At 35.2% G+C, this 25047-nt stretch overlaps 1 protein-coding gene across 2 annotated transcripts in view; it reads right to left on the reverse strand.

The window, feature by feature from the left end:
• The window catches only part of LOC128233943 (FMRFamide receptor-like), a 75285-nt gene that overhangs the window by 42382 nt on the left and 7856 nt on the right, over positions 1–25047 (reverse strand). Inside the window, exon 1 of one of the 2 annotated variants that reach the window (XM_052947842.1) lies at positions 22575–22724. The exons of the other annotated variant lie outside the window; for it this stretch is intronic. The gene's annotated coding sequence lies outside the window, so the exon portion shown is untranslated. Of the gene's footprint in view, positions 1–22574; positions 22725–25047 lie in introns of those variants that run through there. 2 annotated transcript variants of the gene reach the window in all.

Raw genomic sequence — 25047 nt, forward strand, 5'->3', positions numbered from 1 at the left:
CCAACGAAAAGTACTTAACATGTGAAAATATAAATTTCTTTAACATAGTTGTAAAATAAATTAAGCCTTCACTTATATATAATAATAAATATTATAGTTAGGCCATTTAAATGGCACCAATCTCAGTTTGTTGCCGCTCATTTCAAATTTTAATTTAATTCTTGCTTATTCTTGTAAATTTATAAAATAAGATACACATTTCCGACTAAAATAATGATTCCAAATATGTTTCTCCAAACTATTGTTTATTTGTCAAGTAAGTTAATTGTGTATGATGACTCTGTTTTTGATAATGCCTGTTTGTTTTACTGTGTCCAACGTCTTTAAGAAATGTATGATTGCCCGCTCAAAAACGGATGTTACATTCGAAGCTGTGTTTTGTTAAGATTACGATTGTTTTACTAAACACATTTGGGTCAAAGCTTTAATCCCAGGAGTAAACCACACTGATTAAAAGCTTTTGCATGAAATGTTAACTTGACTCCCAATCAATCATCGCTTGAACTAAACTACATCTAATGTCATATTAAACATACGGCAATTTAAGATGGAATGGCTCATTTTTGTATTTCATAGGACTACAAAATAGTTTGGCTTGTGATAGGGTCATCAATCACAGACACAATAATTCTCACTGGATCGCAAGAAAATTAAAATCCGAAAAAGACGTATTTATCTAGGTTGAAAGCAAGTGGGCCTGGAACAACAATTGTCATTTAGACATAAAACAAACCACATGGCATAAACTATTAAGTTCTTGTTGTTACTAAATTTAACTTTAAAGTGAAAAGGAAATGTTATAAAGAAAATATTAGTTTCTTTTTATTTAAAATAAACATGCATTCGAATAATTTGCGAAACATATACTTTTTATTTCAACAGTATAATTGGAATAAGTTCTGGTTTGCTAACATTTCATGTAGTATATGACCTTAATGACATTTTATGGCGTAGGAAATACGACCCAATGGAAATGTCTGGGTAACATAATGGTTTAACGAGTCCGCCTTGTATAATAAAGAAATACTACACTGAGTGTCATATGACATTATAAGGACCGGTCAGTCAGCCACCAAAGGTGTATATGGACCGAGACGTTAGCCGAGGTCCACTCACCAATGGGACTGACTGACCGGTCCTTATAATGCCATATGGCCCGAAGTGGTGTGCTATATAATTTCTTATATTATACCGAACACTTTTCATCACAAGACAATATTTTAAAGCGATTTAATTGTGTTTTATTTAACAAACCGTATTATGTTTACTTGGAACAAGTTTTCGCCGTTGTGAAAATAGCAGAGCCGCACTAACCAATTGTATGAAGTCAGCGGTCCATATTACATTTTTGGCGAGGTCCGGACCGGCCAATAATATAATATGGACCGCTGACGTCATAAAACTGGATTTTCATCAAAATACAGTGATATACGGACAGATCGAGATAATATATATATAAAGAAGGGACTTTATGTCAGGTATAATGTTTAACTATATGTTGATTGTCCCAAGGTATTTTGTCACAAATCCGACCGCTGAAGCAGCATGCTGTTTTAATCCTGCTATTATCTTTTGTGAGGACCAGACATGGGCCTGCCGGTACACTGTTTTGGTATCCAAGGCAGTAAAGCATGTGCAACGTATGATAAGAAGTGAAATTCGCTATGGCTATTATAAAACAACAACTTTTACAGAAATTTTAAGAATTTGCCTTTCCTTTTATGCATGACTTTTCACATCAATTATTGATTTGTTTACCAGCCAGTACACAACATTTTTCGATGAGATCATTTGATTGTTATAGCAGTGCTAAGCACCTAAGGAAGAGTGCTACAATTGTGACGTCATTCCGTGACAAAGGAAAACAAGTTAAAATATATTGGCTGCTAACACAAAAGTAAACATAGCTTTTGTTGCTAATTATGTGCAATTTATTGCCATTTTAATCTGAAACGAACGATTAGTTTCTCTATTACAATATCAAAGGTCATTCTTATACACATGATCTGTGACTGAAAGGTCGACCAGTGTATTTGGATAGCCAATCACTGAAGTTAAAACATTAAAATAAAACAACCAAATCCATATTAACGTATATGAACGCACTTGACTATCCACCATTTGAGATTTGAACAATGTTACACCTAGTTGTTTGCAGTATGAATTCACGTTTAAAATTGAGCTTTAATTATGCCGCTTTTTTCTATAACTATGTCTGTTAGCCAGTTCCGGGCGTTTAATGAGCTAAGGCGTTGTGATGAATATTTTTAAAGCATCTGGTGATCATTGTTTGCAATTATAAGGACACAGAGCAAAATCTTAGATCAAGATAATGATCAGAGTCAGAAGTTTTTAATCACTTACTTTCCAATTGCCTTAGTCCATTTTCAATGATTAATATTTCTTTGAAAGGTTGCGTCTAACATAAACGCCATTCAAACTAGTCTAATGATTCTCAACAACACATGTCATTTTTCCATGCCTAATAGTGATTATCCAGAACTGTTCTTTTAGCGGTATAATCAGCCGGATATTTTACTAGTGTTAGAAACGAAAGGTTTGTTGAGTAAATAATGCAGCCGAAATTGAACAGGGCTTTGGGGGATCAACAAAAGGATCGTAATTCTAAGGGTCGCGACACGATATATCTTCTGCTTTATGAACAAGTTTGAACATTTTATCCTTGACCATACTTCAAGAACATATTCCAATCAAACTGTGTAACCATGTTGCCACAAACAAAATGCATATGTACACCTAGACCAAGACTCTGTCTTTATAGCTATTGAAGTAAACGCGTGGTGTACCTACACGGCGCTGTATCCACTATCCGCGCTCTGATCACTAAATTAAGTACAGGTTTCTGTGGAATTAAGCTATGCCCGAAGACCTAAGAAGTGTTTGTACATTTATATGATCGGTTCGAAAACTGACAGAAATAAGGTTATAGGTGACCTACCAAACATGCTAGGTTAAACCCAAAACTAAGCATTGTAAAACTTATGTGAAAAACTACAGAAAAAAGCTCGGTAGCTAATTGTACTAATTGTACTAAAAGTATGTTTATATTATATACATGTACGATATAAGTTTGTTTCCATTTGTTGACACATATATAATCAATATATTGATACACAATTTAAGAACACACACAACAAAAGCGCATCTATAGGAAACATCCATGCGATCTTGATAAATGCTCCTCATTTCGTTGCAATGCAAGCTGGGTTTATTTTTCATAGAGATTGTTTAACATATTTTATCAAACTACAAATAAATGTGACCATAAAATAAATAGTAAAAGCCTTTTCGAATTGATTTTTATTTCCGTCAAAATGTTTTTAAATGGATTGCAAAAATGGACATACGCAGCATTTCGTGTTTAAGTAGTTTAAACATATTTTATTCATGGACAGATACATGCATGACGAATAAAAACATTCATACGTACACTTGAGAGAAATTAATCAGAACGGAAGGTAAATGATTGTTTAAAGGTTCTTCTCCCAATTGTGGAGACAGTGCATGGTATGGTATGTTAGAACACACAATACAGACGACATAATAGAGCGGGTTTTGTCAAAGTACAAATATTCAAGTCGACTGTTCTTAAGTATTATGAAATATTTTAGAAAAGAAAATTTACAAAAGACCATTCTTTGATTGTTTCTACATTTATGTATATAATGCGGAAAATGTTATTAGAGAGGTTGCCATGCAATGTGTACGTGAAGCGGTTACGGTTTCTTGTAATTTGTATTTAATTATATTATGTCCTCGAAAAGTTATGTTAGTGTGTGTTTGAATTTTCTTTATGCATCTTTATTTATCAAGATTCTTGACCAAAAATCAACATATTTCTTAAAATGTTTAACCAAATGCAAACATGATACCAGTAACCAGCCCTCTTTGCCTGACGTACGTCATTTAGATGGTAGTATTGGTATTCATATTTGGGCAAGTCAGGTTGTTCGCGCATCAACTAGGTATACACCCAATATAACGCAGCTTTCATAGACCTTCCAGGGCGGTAGCACCCCCCCCCCCCCCCCAAATATTTATTGATATCACGTTTTTGATCTGTCTGTGTTGTGAAAACGTTTTGTGTTTCTTGTTTAATCTCTGTAAGGCCCTATCCCTGTGGCTTCTATAACAGTTTATAAAGCATCAATTACATATTTGGTGCGACCTTTATAACAGAGCTGAACCTACATGCTTCTGAAACAGATTAATTTGATAACCACGATGGCACGTTATTGAATCTCAATTTGACATCAAATGTAGATCTGGCTACTTGAGTGCTAAATGTCTTTGAGATTGAATGCATGTATATGAATTTTTCAAACAAACTCAACAGTTTCATTTGGAGCTCTTAGACAGGAACGCTAATCGGAGAATGAAGATTTCCAATTTTTGGTAAGAAACATATCAAAAGCTTGTTGAAAATCAATTAGGTGTTTGTGATATATTTCATGGCAACATTTTAAGAATCTACCCGATAACTCATATTGTGAAACTAGAATAAGACAAAATTGTTCCGTTTGTGTATACTGATTTTGAAGGCATTTAAACAACATGTATAATAATATTTAAGATGACAGAGAAAAGCTAATAAGCAAGCACATCAGATATCTCAGCAAATGAGAAATGCATCTTTAAGCGTCAGCAAAATGTGTCCGATATCTACCCTCCTACTGGTTCAGAAGTGCATTTTTGTTTGCTAAATATCGATGTAATAAAACATTTATAATTCTTTGCCTTAGCCAATATCACTTGTACTTAGGTCAGCACAAATGCACATTGACATAAATAAAAGTCTATGCTCTTTTATGTAGTTATTTATGCGAAGGTCAATCTACATATTGGGAAGAATCAATTTTGACTTAAGAAATCACAGATGTTATGATTTTTTTGCAATTAAGATATTTATATGATCTACACAATTCAAAACATGCATTATTTTCTTGCATTCAGCTAGCTGGAAGACGAACTTTAAAAGAATGATATACATACCATAACATAATTGCTTACTTATAATCTATAATAGATTATGCAACTTCCGGTATAAATATCTTAAGAAAATTTTGGCCATAATAAAATTTTGTTTAAATATTAACTCGCCAATTATACAGTCTGCGGTTTCTGTAATATAAAAATCGAGTATATTAACCATCTTTAATGGATTGGTTCCCCAGTACAACATTTCTGGACAAAATTAATATCTTTCCTTGAAAGGAACAATATTCGAACTGAAATGAAATACAAAGAAACAAACTCCGACAGTGATGCTTATCAATTTTATTTTATTTTCAAAGTTTGATATACAAAAATGTAAACTGACACACGATGTTCCAGTTTTTCACATACGTATTTACAAGCATTGTTAAGTATCTAAAAAAAACAACAACAAATATTGAGATGTTTGGCAGAGACAAAGGGCAATATACAGCTACTTGACCTAAAATGGAACCACATCGGTAAAAAGTATGCATGCATGCTACTAAAATAAAACAATATCACACAAAAGAGCGTGAGAAAGTCTGTGTGAGATTTTTCTCTGCGGTGACATTCTTTATAATAACAAGAACATGAAAGGATAACACGAAGCAAAAACGGGTAAAAGTCATGCAAGCAATTACAACTACAATATATATATGGCAGAACAATCAAATGAAATATTCGATGCAACCATTGGATATCATTGAAATCATCTTCCGCGCTATACACAGTAATTTATCAGATTTATCGTAATTTAAGTAAATAGACAAATTAGGGACAATATATACAATCATAAATAATGGTACTTTACACGTTATTGTAGACGTAGAAGAAAGAAAAACACTGGCAGTTTTCAGCCTTTTAAGGTGAAGAACAAAATAAAAATGTTGCAAACGACGTGACAAACTATTGCTATTGAACATCAAGATAACACGTGGGCCAAATATTACGAAAATACATTAGTCAAACCTCAATCTCAACTACATAGCATTAAAAGTTCTAAATGAAATTGTATATGTGTTTTCACTTGTTAAAAAATATTTTAGTGAAGTATATGTTGATTAAAATCGTCAAGATTTTAAAGAAGATATATACAGCCGAAAATATTAGTTAGTAAAGCTCTTTGTTGTAACATTTACGGAAGCATATGCTTAAATAATATTTTGATCTAGAACTGGTCTTCTTACATATTTGATCACAGCTTTTTACAGCATATTCAGAGGAATTCGGTTCTAAAAAAACATGTAAGGGATTGAGATTTGAATTAAGTCATAGTTGGGACTCATAATATACATGCAAGTGCAAACGGTTGCCATAATACAGAGCTTTTGGATTGAAACAAATTTGAATCTTATTCAAAATATTTCGCAAATATGCTGGCCCTATAGGTAGCTCCTACCATCTTGAAACACGTTTATATTTTGCTTTCATCTTCTTCAGTTTTATGCAAAAAGCTACAGAAACATGCTCAGTATCAAAAAGTTTAAACATAAACCCGGTTTAGTGACAATGGGCAAACGCCAAAGACATATATATATATATATATATATATATATATATATATATATATATATATATATATATATATATATATATATATATATAGTTTTAAAACCTCTAAAATATTGGGGCCCTGTTTATATTTACACCCGAATTATTGGGTCCACGGTGTATTTATTGGGGCATACCTCAATATTGGGTCAAAGACCCAACATATAAGGACCCAACATAATTGTTTGTTTTAAATGTATCTGCAGGGTCAAATACGTGATTGCAACCTGTATTCCTAAACACATTTATTGGGTCGCAATTTCACTGTTGGGTCGCCAAATATACACGCACCGTGTTTCGTGTATATTTGTATATTATATTATATATTTTGACCCAATATTGCAATATATTGGGACATCACAATAAAGTGGAAAAGCTATCGTTATTGGTATATGTTATACTTATTTTTTTCCATACACAGTAACAACAAACCTTAACGTAGCAATATAACACCTTAACCGTTTAGTTGATGTACTATTATATAGATGATGACATCATTTTCTATAAATAATTCAATTTTTTTTTTTGCTTGTGAATAGCTTTGAAAATATGATGTAAAATGGAGAATTTGCTCCTTAGGAGCAAAGTTTCCATGTTTCATCGTGTTTTTAAATATCACATTCTACATTCTCTAGATGCGTTAGAATGTGTCTCTATCAGTTATTGGGTAGATGTGAACATTAACATGTAACTCAAAATAATTTAATTCATAGAATAACTCCTATGTCAGCCAGTATAGATCCCAGGAAAAAAAATCAGGCATTCTAGTGCAAGAAAACTTTCTAAATATTACTTTCTATGAAGTTTAATGCTCCTTCCCTAAAAATCTGTTTCTTAAATGCTAAATAATGGTTTATTTTTTTATTTCTTTCCTGTACATCATCGTATCACTTCATAAGCATACAACTTGAATCCAAATGAGACGCCGAGTAATTGGACGTCCCATTCGGATCCAAGCTGGTTGACATTCTGATATGAGTTAACAATCAACATACAATAGGGGAGTGGGTACACTGACGAGCAATGAAAATGCAACAAGTATTTTTGAGTGTAACTACAAAACGTGCATTTTCGTAGACAACAGACCAAGACATATTTCATATTAGTTACCTATGCTACTCCCTGAAATGGGTTTTGTTTTCTGAAATCAACCATGACTGACTACGGCCGGACTTCTGGCGTATTCAACGTCCGCGACGCGCACGCTTTCTTAGCGACGTTTTTAAAATTCGTTTTTACTTTTATTGCACGTGTGCGTTGATTTACTTTATGAAAATCACCTGAAATAGCAAATCTCTAAGAAATAGGCAATGACACGATAAAACAATCGAAAAGTCAGTCTTCAAATTGAACGGTATAACGTCACGGGCTCCGTTTCAGACTGTCCATGACAAGGTACACAGCGTGCAACGCCGTCAAGACAGAATGTCTACCAACGTTAACGTAATCGATTCCTTGCAGCCCAATCGACGACAGAAGACTTGGTCAGGACACGGTGGTAAACCAAAACATTGGAAACTGTGTCAAGAAGACTTAGGGACTACGGTGGAAGTTGTCATCGGCTTTGCAAATTGTCGTGTTGCGCCGTAGCCATCGTATTGAAGTTACAGTCAGCTTGACACAGGCGTGGTAACTGTGTTGCTCTGGGTACCACATCTTGCACACCCGTCTCTCAGGCAATGCCTTGTTTAAATTTTCTTTTTCTGCAGGCATTAAATCTTAACACTTTGCTAGATGAAATGACGACCTTAAGAGATGTGTATATGTTTGCATTCAAAAGATATTGAAGCATATATTCTTTGTTGCGTTTTCATTGCTCGTCAGTGTATAATCCGAAAGCAGACGAAGACAACCAAAAATAACACATAGGCAAAGCAAGTTTGTCGTCACTAAGTATTATCTAACAACTGTCAACAAGTGTGTATGTGTTTAAATTTTCCAAACACTGCTGTCTGGTTGTGAAAGATGTTTGTAAAGCACTGACAAATCCTGACGAGTCCTGACTAGCAATTGTGTATAATTAATCAGAGCTTAAGATAAGGTGTGTATTGCATGTTCTAAAATATCCATTTCTCAATCTATTCCTATGTTTGACCACTTATTAGAATCGCAACCGGATGTTTGGATTCCTAGAACAGGGGGAATGTCTAATATATGGGCATCGCAGATACGGCCACAGTACCACTTCCGGGTTTAATCAGCGTGTTTCCTGGTAGTATCGTGTCAGTGTTACGAAAGCTTTCCATTTTATTAAATCATATTTTAAAGTATTTCAAAACTGGATAAAAATATCTCGAGAACATTTCAAGGATACACCCACTCTTATCCAGAAGCAGTTTTAGCCACTTGTGCCTATTTTATAACAACATGCTGTCGCATTTATAAATCCACAAAGATGTAACGCCCTCGCATTTTTGAAGGAGTAACATTTTTGTGGACTTAAGGTGACGATGTGACATCATGTGAAAATTTCATTAGCACCTTTCTCAACCATTTACCTGTTTATCACGTGTTTTCACGCCCTTGCAAACAGAGTAGACCCAGATCAGGCAGCTCCTAAAGATCTGGGTCTGCTCTGCTTGTTTCACTCAGGGGTGACAAAATTCCAGAATTCCGGATTTTGGGCAAGTGTCCAAAAAAAATAAAAAAAATGTTTTGGACACTTGCCCACTCATTCTCAATATGTTTCTAAAACACATTAAGAATTAGTGGGCAAGTGTCAAAAACAAATTATGTTTTTTTCTCAGCTCAAATACAGTTTTCACATAAGCTTGAGTCGGATATTGTTTATGAAATTTGGACCAGGTCTCTTATTCTTGCATGCTCAGACTTCACCCTTCCTCCACACAAGCACAGTGCACCTATTGAAACCTTTGAAACTAAAGTGGTTGAAAATTTAAATGAAATTAGAGTATGTGCTCCTATAGAGCAAAATGCTCCATTTCCCATGATATTTTTAAAGGTATTCAGACCATCATTTTTTTCAAGTTCATTTTGTGCTCTTTTTTTTTAACTTCATTTTCTATAAATTTGTAAACAATACAAATTTATAGAAAATGAAGTGATGATCTAAAATTAATGTATGAAGTAAATAGGACTGCAACGGTTCACCGAAGTTCGGTTATTTTCGATTCTTTTTTCTCGGTTCGATTTTCGGTTTGGCGCCGCAAAATTTCGGTTCGGTGCGTCAATTTACGGCCATGACGGCCCATTAGACTATACCGCTTATTTGGACCAATCAGCTTGCCGATAATATTCTGCCTACCGTTGTTAGGTAAAAATGTCTGAATTGTGCGATCCACTGGCTGCTTTAAAATCGGCACTTTGGAAGCATTTCGGCTTCTTCAAGAAGGCTTGCAGCATAACTTGATAGTTGATACAGTTGACAGATGTATATATTAGTCTTATTAGATGAATATTGGCAAGTAAATGAGTTGTTTTAAAGTGTTTCTATAATTATCTTGTGTTCCCTATTTCCGAACCGAATAATCGATAACCGAGAGGGTAATAATCGAAACTGAACCGAACCGAGAAGTACCTGTATTGTTGCAGGCCTAGGAGTAAAGTGTTAAGACTTTGGAATAGTCTTGTGTGAATGGAGAAAACGTTCGAACAGAAGCTGATAATCATTATCAGCTTCTACCAAAATGGTTATTTCATTCATTTGATTGAAAAGTCCCAACTGTGAACTGAATACATAACACTTGACAGTTCAAAAGGTAGCAGGAGATTGCATTTTGAGTCTTGATTTCCATTTAAACCCAGGAGCTTTCGGGGGCTTTGCCCCCTGGCACCCCTGTTCACTAAACAATGTAGTTTGAACTTCAGACCAAGGCTTGTAAGACAATTAACTCTCAAACCAGGACTGGTGGGACATTTTAATCTTAGACCTGGACTAATGAGGCAGCAGGCAGTGCAGTGCTGACCAGATGGAAACAGTTGACCCAACAATGTTATATATATTACTTGCAAAACCCTTAGAATTGTTGGGTCATAAATTTTCTCGCAAAACCTGGTGAAAGTGATGATATATAGTAGACAAAATTGGCTAGGGGCCCAAAAAGAGTCCCTTTAAGCCAAAACAAAAGTGACAGTTAATATGGTTCCGAATTAACCAACAATGTTGCCTAGATGCCCCTTAAGGTTACCTTTAGAGCTAAGAAAGCTACAAGCTGTAATGGAGATCAGTGATCCAACAACATATTATACATGAATACCTGTTGGGTCATAAATTGTTTTCATACAAGTCCTGTTCCCATAGAGACCATGACCATTGAGACAGTTTACTCACAGGCCAAGACTAGTGAGACAGTTTAATCTCAGACCAAGACTAGTGAAGTATCAGGCAGTGCTAACCAAATGGAATTGACACAACAATGTAATATATACTACTTACAAAACCCTAAGAACTGTTGGGTCATTATTTTTTTTGCAAAACCTGATGAAAATGATCATATATAGTAGACAAAATTGGATAGGAACTCTTTTGAATCCCTTTAAGCCAAAACAAAAGTGACAGTTTTGGTCAGACCTCGGGCCAAAAACTTGCTCAGGATGTTTTTCTTGATGATGTCTTGATCGAGTTCAGTCATGGATGGGGCAAGGTCAAAAAATAGGTCAGTAGGTCAAATCTTCGAAAAATCCTGTTTACCCTGTAGGAGCCCCATTTTTTGCCCAATCTTCCTGAAATTCAGTCAGAATATTTGTTTGATGATATCTCAATCGAGTTTGACCATGGGTTGGGCCAGGTCAAAAAGTAGGTCAGTAGGTCAAATCTTTGAAAAATCCTATTTAGGCTTTAAGGGCCACATTTTTTACCCAATCTTCCTGAAACTAGCTCAGGATTATTTCTTGATAATATCTTGATCAAGTTCAATCAAGGGTGGGGCCAGGTCATAAAGTAGGTCAGTAAGTTAAATCTTAAAAAATCACAAACCTTCACCTTTGACATTAGTGCGTAAATGGGCACTCCCAACCCCTATTGCATGCACAATTGTGAAAAAGTGCCTTCATGCTAGACCCAGTCCTTTTGGGGCATGTGTCATGTGACTGTGACAGCTCTTGTTAATCATTTCTTTTTATATGCCCAAAGAAACTTTGGTTGTATTTTGTTATGGCGCATCTTCCGCTTGTCCATCCCTCTGTCTGTTTGTCTGTCAGCCATTCTTGTCCGCTCAATAACTTTAATACTATTCAGCTTAGGGCAACCATGGATTAAAAATTTATGACCCAACAATTCTTAGGGTTTTGCAAGTTATATATATATTACATTGTTGGGTTAATTTTTTTATGACCCAACAATTATTCAGAGTTCTCATGGAATATATAAAAAAATGTATAATACATTGTCTTTTTGTCTGTTAGCCATTCTTGTCCGCTCAATAACTTTAATACTATTCAGCTTAGGGCAACCATGGATTAAAAAATTATGACCCAACAATTCTTGGAGTTTTGCAAGTTATATATATATTACATTGTTGGGTCAATTGTTTTATGACCCAACAATTATTCAGAGTTCTCATGGAATATATAAAAAAAATGTATAATACATTGTTGGGTCACCAATCTCAAATACTACCAGTAGCTATCTTTAATTTGAAGGTTATGTTATCGGGCACCAAGGCAACACTTAATTAGGGACCAAATCAATGTCAATGTCACAGTTATCTGATATATAGAATGCCTGTGCACTCAAACATTTCTGCTCAATACCGTAACTTGAATAACTCGATCAATAGGTCATCGCCACCGTGATCTTTAATCTAGTCAGTACCATTAATTGAAACGCATTCAGCTAAGGACTACCTTATGTGGTGTTATAGATGATCATGGTCTGTAGTTGATGCTTATTTTTATACCCCCAGAAACCAAGTTCGAGAAGGGGTATATAGGAGTTGGCATTGTCGTTGTTGTCGTCATTGTCATGGTTGGTGTAGGCATGAAAAACTTTAACCTTGGCTATAACTTCTTTGTTCTTGAAGCTACTGCAATGAAACTTCACACAGCTGTTTACAATCACAAGGGCTTTAATCTGACCAAGAGCCATAACTCTGTGATGCTTTGTTGTCAGAATTATGTTTATGGTCTTGGGAAATAATAGACGAGAGTTGACCTCCATGCACGGGACTTATAGTTTTGAATTGTCTCTTCAAGACGATTATTGAGTAATAGCCCATAATAACAAAACCTTGTTGTGTCAGGAGCTGGGGCAGAAGTACTGATGGTTCTAGGGTTTTTGTGTCACCTGCTGTAGGCAGAAGGTGACACTAAACGATCACTTCTCTGGCGTCTGTCTTAGTCCGTCTGTCCAGCCGTCTGTCCGTCCATCTGTCTGTCCGTCACACTTTTCATGTCACGCGTTTTAGCTCACCTGAGCAAAGCTCAGGATGAGCTACTGTGATCGCTCGAGGCATCCAATAAATCGACTATTATTCTTTTGATATAATTAGAAATAATATAAATGATAATATAAATATAAGAAATGAACGCCTACTCGCTACATTTCAACGGGTATATGAATACAACAGGTCGCATGCATAGTTAATGTAAACCCCTTCGGGGTTTACGAACTCTGCACGCGACCTCTTGTATTCATATACCCGAGAACAGACGCGAGAAGGCGTTCATTTCTTAATTGAAATTAAGTTTTAAATTTTATTCATAATTACACCTGTAATAGCCTATAGGACTTATTCTTTTTGGCTGAAATCTGTTAAGGTTTTGGGGTTAGTGTTGTAATGCACTGTTGCTCCATGAAATAATATTTGCCCTAGGAAGCTTATATGTGACGTCGTTTGAAAAAATGGGACCAATTGCGGGACAAAAAATGCAAACTTAGATCAGACGCCGCTCATTCTGCGCGACGTCTGATCAAAGTCTGCACTTTTTGTCACCCATAGACGTGTAGAGAAAACATTTTCTCTCTCTGTGTGTGAAGATTAAACTAAAAAATAACGACACATGTGTGAAAACAGCTGATATATAATGTCACCATGTTTTCCGCAATTGGTCCCATTTTCTCAAACGACGTCACATATTTGAAATGGAAGTGCCCTGTATGCTGAACATAGATTCTGTATAGATACTGTTTCAAACAATTGATAATTTTAGTCAAATTTCACAGGATTTGAACTGAGTCATTTTTAGTTTAAATCTGATTGATAGTTGAAATATTTGCTGTAGGGAGCTTATATTTGAAATGGAGATGCAATGGAAGGCTGAATATAGATACTTCATAATTAAAGATGATGAAAATATGTTTTATCCAAATTTTAACCCTTTACCTGTTTAATGTTCATGTAAAAAAACTCTGCCTACTATGCATATATTATTAGATCATTTTCATAGTTTGTGAATTATACTTGTAATTTGTAGAACAATATCCAGACTACAATATTTTATGTTGCAAACAGAGCAGTGTAGTGGACATGATATTTATTATCATATGTTAATATAATAAACACCATGTCCACTACAGACCATAGTTATCTCCCCTTGATGTGTTAAAGTAGGCAAAATAAGCCCTGTCCGGGATTCTTCTTTGTTATTATTCAACAAATCTTTATCAAACTTTCAGAAATTAATGGCCATGTTGTAAACTTTCGCCTCTGTGAATTTGGTACGGGTCACATGACCCTGACCAGAGTTATCTCCCCTTGATGTGTTAAAGTAGGCAAAATTAGCTTTGTCCGGCCTAACTCCAGGGCAAAAAACCTAGACATGGAGGGGATGTACTTATTTCAAACAGTTAGCTCTAGGCGAGCTTTGCTCTTTGTTACTTTTTGTTGTATAAATGGTACAACATGTATTTTTATGCCCCCTCTCTTAAAAAAGGGGGGGGGGCATATAGATTTGCCTTTGTCCGTCCGTCTGTCTGTCTGTCTGTCTGTCATTCCGTCTGTCTGTACGTTCCGAAAAGTTTGTGTCGCGTGTATCTCAAAAACCGTTAGTAGTTCAGACTTGAAACTTCATGGATGTAATACTCTGGGTGGGAACTTGCGCACCTGGGTATTTTCATCCGGCCAAAATTGATATTTACGGAGTTATGGGCCTTGATTTTGTAAAAAAAATGGCATTTTTAGTTTGTGTCATCTGTAACTCTAAAAGCCTTTGTAGTGCAGACTTGAACTTCATGGATGTATTACTCAGGGTGTTAACTTGTGCACCTGGGTATTTTCATCCGGCCAAAATTTATATTTACGGAGTTTTGGGCCTTGATTTAGTGAAAAAACGGCATTTTTAGTTTGTGTCATCCGTAACTCTAAAAGTATTTGTAGTACAGACTTGAAATTTCATGGATGTATTATTCAGGGTATGAACTTGTGCACCTGGGTATTTATCCGGCCAAAATTTATATTTACGGAGTTATGGGCCTTGATTTAGTGAAAAAGCGGCATTTTTAGTTTGTGTCGTCCATAACTCTAAAAGCGTTTGTAGTAGTGACTTAAAATTGCATGGATGTATTATTTAGGGTGTCAATTTGTGCACCTGAGTATTTTTAGCCAGCTAAAATGTATTTTTACGGAGTTATGGGCCTTGATTAAGTGAAAAATCTGCATTTTTGACAAAGCACTAGTGGGGGCATCTGTGTCCTATGGACACGTTTTCTAGTTCATAAAAGAGTTCTTTAAGAATAAAAGTTAAAATGAAATTTTAGCTTTGTCTGATTTATTCCCAAATCATTTGAATTTTATGTATTATTAACTTGGAGGTGTGTTTCTTGAGGCTAGGAAATCCAGTCCCTACCTAGGTTTACAGACCGCTTAAAACTAGCACCTAGGTTTGGAAAGGTTGGGGAATAATCTTTCGTAGGCAAGCAAGGTCATTTTGCTAAAAGCTAGATCGTTTCTTTTTAAGCAAGATTAAAATCTACCTCTGACTTCCTCTTACTTTGAGAGTCTAGCTGAAGGAAACGCACATCTGATGACTTTAAAAAGTAGGACCCATGCAAACATTTTTGGACTGATTTTTCAACGAAAAAAATCGTCTATTAAAATAGTGATGTCCGGGCGGGCGGGCGTCCGCACAGGACCACCTTTTGGTAAAAGTGCTATAATTATTTTATCCTTCAATGGATTGCTTCCATATTTGGACAGTTGCTTCATTGGATAGTCCCTTTCATGTGACATTGACCTTGACCTACTTTTTGCCCCGGAAAATCCGTCCATAATGCGTTTCTCGATTTTATTTTTTTAGCTCACCTGAGCACAGCTCGGGGTGAGCTTTTGTGAACGAGCGTGGTCAACAATTTGCTAATAACCTAATAACCACTTTATAGGCCAGAATTTAGAACCTTGTGTCGCCAAACTTGCTCATAATGTTTTCTATTGATAATATCTCGACCGGAAGCTTTTTTTTCTTCACTATTAGATCTATTTAGACAAATAATTGATATTTTGTTCCATGTTTAGGTCAATTATTTCAGGGTGACATGGCTTACGAGCATGTGCAAATAAACAAACTAGCTATAGCTTAGGTGGCCGAACTTACGTACTTCAAGGGGCTAGCTCACGTAAGAAGACTTTAAAAATTCCAATCATAGTCACACGGCCTGTAAACGTGGGCGCCACCTCTTTTTATGCCCCCAGAATCTGTGATTCGGGGGCATATAGGTTTTGCCCTGTCTGTCTGTTTGTCTGTCTGTGTCACGAAAACTTAACCTTGGCTATAACTTTTCAACCATTGGTCATAGAGCTTTCATACGTGGCATGTGTCTTCCTTGTGACAAGAGCTTTCCAGCTGTGCAAGATTTGTAACTCTGTCTGCAATATTTAAGGAGTTATGCCCCTTTAACCGAAAACTTAACCTTGGCTATAACTTTTCAACCATTGATCATAGAGCTTTAATACTTGGCATGTGTCTTCCTTGTGACGAGCTTTCCAGCTGTGCAAGGTTTGTAACTCTGTTTGCAATTTTGATGGAGTTATGCTCCTTTGAAATTTTGAGTTTTTTTACAAAAGTGCCGCCTGGGGGGCATTCGTGTTTCACAAACACATTTTTCTTGTTTTTAGATGCATTGAAAATGCCCCTATGCAACTTCACAGATACCAAGACATATTTCCACAATTTCCTAGATTGAAGCAGTTTGGATTAAGCAGACGATAATTTTATCGGCGGGTTCAGGGTTTAAACTATCGTAAGCAAAATTATGTGTGGCCGCAGCCTCTTAATATAGCGACAAAAACATTTGACGTCATCTGCGAAAAGGACCTTATTGCGGAACAAACCATGACGTACGTCATAAAGCAGCTGCTTTCACACGTTTATGTTGATATTTATAGTTTATACTGCACACAGAGTGATAAAATGTTTTTCTACTAGACTATACAGTCCTATGTGACAAAAAGTGCAGGCTTTGATCAGCCGCCGGGCAGAACGAGGCGTCTGGTCAAATCTTGCACATTGTGTCCCTCCATAAGGTCCTTTTCCCACACAACGTCATTTTTCAGCCGTTTTAGATCTGCAGTCCTGTGCTTTTCAGCTTATTGTAGAGCTAAGCCATTAAAATGTTTAGTGTCCTGAAAAAAAATGAAACTGCGTAGACGGTCAGTGTGACACGTGCTCGCTTAGCCCATTCAGCCCTAGCGACGAGTTTCAGCGTCCTTTGCAAAAACGTGTAAACCAGATCAGAGGGCTCCTGATGGAGCCCTCTGATCATGGTTTCACTTTTTGTAAAAAAATTAGATTTATTCATATTTTTTTCTCAAAAAAATCCCCCAAAATCTCAGACTGAATTTGTCTTTATAGATCGCATGGAAAAGTCCATTTTAAGGCTAATGCTCAAGGAACTATCTGCACTTTTGTTTTAACGCACTTATGCCTAAAGTCGACAAAAGTAGACATAGGCAAATGGTGTAGACCCAGATAAGCGGACTATGTTTGCTCAACCTGAAATTTCCAAAAAAATCAAAATCTTAACACTTTGGAAAGTTTGTCCTTATTGTATCAAAATAGACTGTTCCGTGGAATAAATTGGAAAATCCCACTATTAATTCAGGCATGAATAGTAGTGATGTACTGATTAATCAGAAAGTCAACGAATCGTTGACGAGTAGCCCTCTGACTTGACGATGACGGCCGCAAATATTCGTTGACGAAATTTGCCCAAACCCGAAAATGCTTCATTAGTACTGTAGAAGGCATGCGTCTTTGCCTTCGAAAAAATACTGCACTTTTATCACTAGTTTTTAATTGAAAGAAAGTATTTTTCTATAAGTTCTCTATATCCTCCTATATACCCCCAACTTTTGTGTCGGGGGATAACAATACTGTATCAAGCATCAAAGAGTATTATAGTAGTCATTTAACCTTTACAACATTAGTTCTAATGAAGTTTTGCAACTTTTCTCACAAACATTAATACTGTCCCTTTTAGTTGACTTTAGTCGATTAATCGTCAACTTTGACCACTGATTAATCGACGAACTTTTTGGGGGCTGATTACAATCACTAATGAATAGGTTAAGTGATTACCGAATTATTTTTTTAAAATGGTTCTTTCATATTTTACCTCATTCTAACTGCAAGTTCACGATTATACTAGCAAATGTTACTACCGCTGTTATGATATACCACTATACCGGTATATCGAGGGGTTGCTGCCAGAAGCACATAGCTCCTTCTGGCAGTAATCCCTCGATATCATTCGATGTAATTTACACAGGTTCTTAAGACCTCCAAACTGTGTGCAAGAATAGCGGTCCATTCAAGACCTAGGGACTGTTACAGAGGGACTTCGAAATTTCCTTAACATTGAGTTAATGTTTCGTTAATGTTTGCTGGTAAATAATGGTTACAGTAGTGAACTTGATTAAATTGACAACTCTTCCGGTTCCGGTTTGGTATTACTGATTGAATTATGGGATGTGTCAATTCTTATGCAAAATAGTTTGGATGCTGGGACTCTCACAGCTGGCGGTGTCTCACAAAGTTTCCATCTGTAGGTATTTGCAACGCTCAAATACATGTATAATGGCCACAAAATGTTTGAAAACGCTGGATTTTCTTAGTTTGTTAAAGCTTTTAATGGCATCATTGATTAAAAGGTTAAATACTGTGGTGCACGTATTAAGGTTAGGTGTTGATAATAATGACAAAAAGTTATGTTTATTGTTTAGCGATTTATTAACACAACGAGCTTCATTAATACTAACCCTATCCAATACAGTAACAATTATTAACGTATAAAACATGATAAAAAGTATACATAATTCGAATTATCTGCACTGATTAACCCAATCATCCAAATTGGTAGAGCTGTTACGAGTATCCGAGTACTCGGATATCCGTGAATCAGGCCTAAAAATCGTGTACGGATATTCGTCATTGCCGAGATCGGTGGATCGCAATCTTTTGCACATTATATAAGTTATACAAAGTATAACGTTTTTGTTCATTATCTTGCCATTTTAAACTGTTCATTTCTGAACAGAAAGTAAAGAATCAATCTATAGGTAGCAACGAACCTTTGTCATTATATAAGATTCGATGATATTCTTGTATGAATTTTCAAAACACAAAAACATGTTTTGAAATTAAATCTTAAATCAGAATGACAATGAACAAGAAATTAATTATAATTTTATGGATATAAAATAATAAATAAATAAATCGGGCTTATTGGTTGACAGGACTGATACACACACGCTTTGTAAAATAAATAATTTGCCAGCATTAACGTTTGACTTAAATGATTCGTATGTGAGCTATTCACTAGGAGAAAGAAACTACTGAGTAAGAACAGTCATAAGGGTATTGCTAGTATTTGCTATCTTTCCATTGCTGTGTTGTTATTATTATGTCTCCCCTTCTCTGAAAGGGGGAGACATATTGTATTTGTAGTTATTCTTATTCTTATTCTTATTATTCTTAGTCTTCTGGGAATTTTTTTGTCCGAGGCAGAACTCGGAAACTACTTGAAGGAATTGATTGAAACTTGGAACATAGCTAGATGGCGATGTGAAGTTGTGCCCCTTGCAAGAGTTATAACTCTAGACCATTTTTTTGCAGAGTTATCTCCCCTTTTTCAATTTTTTAATGGTGTACTTTGTCCAGAGCAGAACTCAGAAGCTACTTGAAGGAATTGATGGAAACTTGGAATATAAATAGATGGCGATCTGCAGTTGTGCATCCTGCAAGAGTTATAACTCTAGGCCACTTTGTTGCAAAGTTATCTCCCCTTGTTCAATAGTTAAATAGTGTAAACTTTGTCCAGAGCATACTATGACAACTACTGGATGGAATTTTATAAAACTTCATACAATTGTAAAGCTCAATGAGAGGAAATGCATTATTCAGGGGCCATAACTCTTAATTACATAATCACAGAGTTATGTCCCTTTGTTACTTTTTCTTATCTAGTTCTTCTTCTTATTCTTCTGGGAATTTTTTGTCCGGAGCAGAACTCGGAAACTACTTGAAGGAATTGATTGAAACTTGGAACATAGATAGATGGCGATGTGAAGTTGTGCACCTTGCAAGAGTTATAACTCTAGGCCATTTTGTTGCAGAGTTATCTCCCCTTTTTCAATATTTTTATAGTGTACTTTGTCCAGAGCATAACTGAGAAACTACTTTAAGGAATTGATTGAAACTTGCAACATAGATGACGATGTAAAGTTGTGCATCCTGCAAGAGTTATAACTCTAAGCCAATTTGTTGCAGAGTTATCTCCCCTTGTTCAATAGTTAAATAGTGTAAACTTTGTCCAGAGCATACTATGACAATTACTGGATGGAATTTTATAAAACTTCATAGAATGGTAAAGCTCAATGAGAGGAAATGCATTATGCAGGGGCCATAACTCTACTTTACCTAATTACACAGTTATTTCCCTTTGCTACTTTTTCTTATTTGGAGCATACCATGAAAAGTATTGGATGTAATTTGATAAAACTTCATAGAATGATAAAGTTCAATGAGAGGGATTGCTTTGTACAGGAACCATTACTCTAATTTACTTCATGACAAAGTTGTCTCCCATTCTTTAGGTCAAACATATGCTAGGGGAGACATCTGTTTTCGACGCTATGCTCGAAAACAACACCCATCTAGTTTTCAAACTGAATTTAGATGAACAGATGATGAAAGCTATAACACAAATATCAAAATAGATATTATTTTACAACACAAATTTAAAGAAAATGATTTTCGTAAGGTGTTTATGTGGTCGTTAATTAATGCTGATGATTCGTGGTTCGATCTGTGAATCGTCATCTCTGACTCGTGGATCGAATCGGATCGCCACTTGACCGGCGATCCACAGCCCTACAAATTGGACAATCATTATGTAATAATTAAAATTGATAATAGAACTATCACTAAAATATTTTGATGCTCTTTTCTGACAATATTGTCAATATTGTCAAACATTCTATTTTATCTAGAAGTCGGAGGCAAAATTACCTATTTATATTTCAAAGTGATATAAACCTTCAAAGCAAATAAATAGGATCCTGATGAAACAACTACAGATGCTGTCTCGACGGGGTCCAAACTATTTACATATCAAATTGGTTACAGGGTTGATTGTTCATACTTCTTTATATCCAGAAGTTCTTTTTACAATATTCAGTTAAAAAAAACTAATGTCTTGCTGTCAGTTTTTGATTGCCTCCAACTGTCCCCACTTTCAGGAAACGACTTAAGCCTCTTGGTGGGCCAATTTGGAAATTGGTTCCTGATCCAATTTTGTTAACAGATCTGATCATCATGTCTACTAGAAGTAAGACATGTTATATCTAAATCCATACATTTTGAAATTTTAAATTCATTCAGCCCTAGTGTCAAAGATAAGCGTGGAATCATACCGATTCGACCCAATAGCTTAATGCATTTTATATATTATATATAACATATTGGGTCTAAAGCCCCAGTAAAATGATGGGTCTGACCCAAGAAGTTGGTGACACTAAAAAGGTACCTATGTCTCAAGATTTTCTGATGTATATTGATATACATAGCATTCCAACAGTCAATCTATACTGTATATAGGACAGTGACGCCTGTATCACTATTATATCTAGTAGGTCCCAATAAATATGGATAGGATTAGTCCCAATAAGTTGGCGAGTTTAAGTATATATATATATATATATATATATATATATATATATATATATATATATATATAAATAATTGGTATGTTTATCAAGAATTGTTAGGTACCGCCTTGGAACGGTCAGTAAAATACAAATTTACTGGGGGTTTAAACCAGTTTATGTGCACAAACCTCACTCTTATCCAAATAACCCTTAATAAAGATAAAAAGCATAAGGTAAATCTTATCAATGTATGCTTTAATCTTATTTTTAAGGGATCTGTATTGCCCTTGTATCTAGCTTGAATTTGTTTAAAAAAACAATAGGTGCATGTCATTTTTGTTGATAACTCGTGTGAGTGTAAATGTGTAAATGAGTGAATACTCGTGTACTAAAGTCTAAAACCCATTTAAACTTTTCCCGCTGATGCTACTGACGCGGTAATCCAAGGATTGATTTTTACATATATTTTAAGAATATTTCATGTATCTTTGCTACATTTGTAATACTTTATGTGAAAAACTACAGAAACAAGCTCAGTAGCAAAAAGTTAAAACATAAACTGCTGTCTGTATTTCGTTTGACAAATGCTAGGAATTAAGCTTGCATCTTAACAGGGTTATTGTTTAAAAGGTATAAAACAACTGGCGCCTGTATTTTAAGTGAATAGTTAAATTAACAAATAGTGATGCTCTTCTGTCATTTAGAGCGAAATAGCCATGTAACAGAGTATCGAAAGTTCAACGGAATTCCAAAAGAAAAACCACTTATCTGAAATTAACGTCGATGATAATACAGCTTAATTCCCTAAATGTTTAATGTCTTTGTCCCATCACAAATGCATTTTAATGTTTAATTTTTTATGGTGTTTTTGTACGTTTCGCCAATTAACGGCAAATGCTTTAACCCAGATTGAAATAAATTTCATTTTAAATATATATATTTTAAAGCAAACAAATGGAATGACGATTCAAATAATGTACCTACCTGTTTGATCCTCTGTATAACATACGTACGTAGAGGAAATAGCTTTTGAAAATCCTTTGAATGTAAACAATAGTACAAAAATCAACCGATCTAAGATTTACATAGTACCATTCGAGTTAAGATTCACATATTTTCTCCATAACATCAAAAGATTTTCACGTCACTTTATTTAAATTTTTGTGCGGTCAGCGTTGATCCAGTTACTTGTAAAACCCAGCTTTAGCGCCTTTCATTGTCAGCTCCACTGTTAAAATGATATATCTGCCAGAGGCCTTACAAGAGCCGAGCCGACAAAGTTATTGGGAAAGATTGACAGACCAATACTATTTTGCGCCTTTTGGAGCGTCAAAACCTGGCTGAAAACCAATATCCTTTGATCACTGTACAAACTACGGCTTTCCATGTCTAGTGACGTTTCTTTGATGGCAATTGCCGCATCTGAGTTTGATTCCTGCAGTTATTTGAAATCATGAACAGTCTTTACACATTTAACTGTATTGCGATTTTTCCGATAAAAATACTACACGTCCATTAGCGCTGTCTGCTTGTGTCATAATTAAATCATGGATATTTTGTGAAATGGGAATTGGCGTTACATTAATTTCTGGCTAAGCAGAAGTAAGTAAATTTAATAAAATATTCTTGGAAGCCTTTCAGGGGAAGATTCGAAAACCTCTTTAGATGCTTCAATACTGATGGGAAAAAAAACAACAGAAATAAGCTCAGTTGCCAACCATAGTTTAAACATAAAACCCGTTTAATTGGTAAACGCCAAAGACATAGAAAACGAAAACAAAAAAAATCACAAACAAATAACTTGGAACAACTCCATAAACAGCGAAGTGCATAAAATTATACAATATAAAAAATAGGTATGTTTATCAAGGATTGTTGGAACAAGTCGTGTTTAAGTTATTAATGCAAGGGAAGCAACTTGGAAAAGCATAGCAGCGAAGAAATATGTTCTCAACATCACACTTACCCAAGCATTCACCGAAGTGTAGGCTTACATGCAATTATTGTAAATTCTCCGAGAGCAGTAGTTATATTTTTATTGTGAAATAACTGAACAAGAAAACAATTATAAATGTAACCTTTTTATTCCGATGCCATTAAAATGATTTAAATACAACTACTGGATTCCGTTTTGAAATTAACAAGTATATAACTCGTGTAGACTCGTATTTCAGTGAACTATTGTTTCACTGACCATTTAAAGGCGGTAATCCCATTATTTATTTTTATTATTAGTATTTTAAACTATTATAAGCTACACTGTTTTATTCTTATCTTACATAGATATATGCACAAATATATGCCGACCAGTGTAATATCCAAAACGGCAAATAACAAACACGCGCGTTTTAAATATAAACGTGTCACAAACAACAAACCTCATGATGAATTATTAGCATTATGGTAATAATTTCAAAAGCTTTCTTGACAGAAATCATGCAGTTTTAGTACAAATTGTAAATTAGCTGACAATACCATCGTTTGTTCATTAATTGTACTTTGTGATTAATTGGAATGTTTTAAATAGGTTTACGCAAAAGGTTACACGTACCTGTCCTAAAAATAGCATGGCAATTACAGGGACAATCACTGAAACCAATCATTTACGAAAAACACTGTTTAGAATATAGCAGAAAAAAACGAGAAACACACAACGTTATGAACACAACACAGATAGGCTACGCAAACACCGAACAAACTTAATTTACGAGACAGACCGATGATTCGCGAAAAGTAAGCATTTATTATCCTGGATCGCTTACTCACATTGATTTGCAAATACATTTGCAAATATTCGTTTGATATGTTAAAGTTTTTGTGATTATGGGCATACTGCATGTTTGGGTACTTGTTACGTATCTTGCTGCTCGTATTTGATTTTAATAAACAACTACTGTTTTTGATCTTTCTTAATGTATATTGCACAATCAATTGATTCATAACTTCCTACGAGGCTAAGTCAAAGTTTTTATGAGACAATGTGGACTTTCAATATGTATATGAAAGCATACACAAACAAGCTCAGTAGCCCAAGGTTTAATCATACGTCAAAGACATAGAGCACAAAACAAACAAAAAACTAGGTCTGTTTATCAAGGATTGTTAGGTACTGCATTTGAACGGTCAGTAAAATGTAAATTAATTGGGGGTTTAAACCAGTTTGTGTGCACATCCTAACTCTTATCCCAACAATCCTAAATAAAGTAAAAATCCCTTTATTTCTTATTTCATTCCGTTTAACTCGCAAATATTCCATGTTAAAGGCATAGTACGAGTAGTTGTTTCGTCTACCGTCGCCTTAACCTTTTTCTGTAATATTTGCTCAGTGCCTCCATTTACAGGTAGTGCAAATGCAAAACATTAAATTTGTAATATGTCCGGTACTTCACTTCTTACTACTTGATAATGATAATAATAGAACAGAATCTGTAGATTCACCTGGCTCTTTTGGAGGTTA

The sequence above is a fragment of the Mya arenaria genome, chromosome 5 (genome assembly GCF_026914265.1).
Source record: "Mya arenaria isolate MELC-2E11 chromosome 5, ASM2691426v1".
In the NCBI taxonomy this organism is placed as follows: domain Eukaryota; kingdom Metazoa; phylum Mollusca; class Bivalvia; order Myida; family Myidae; genus Mya; species Mya arenaria.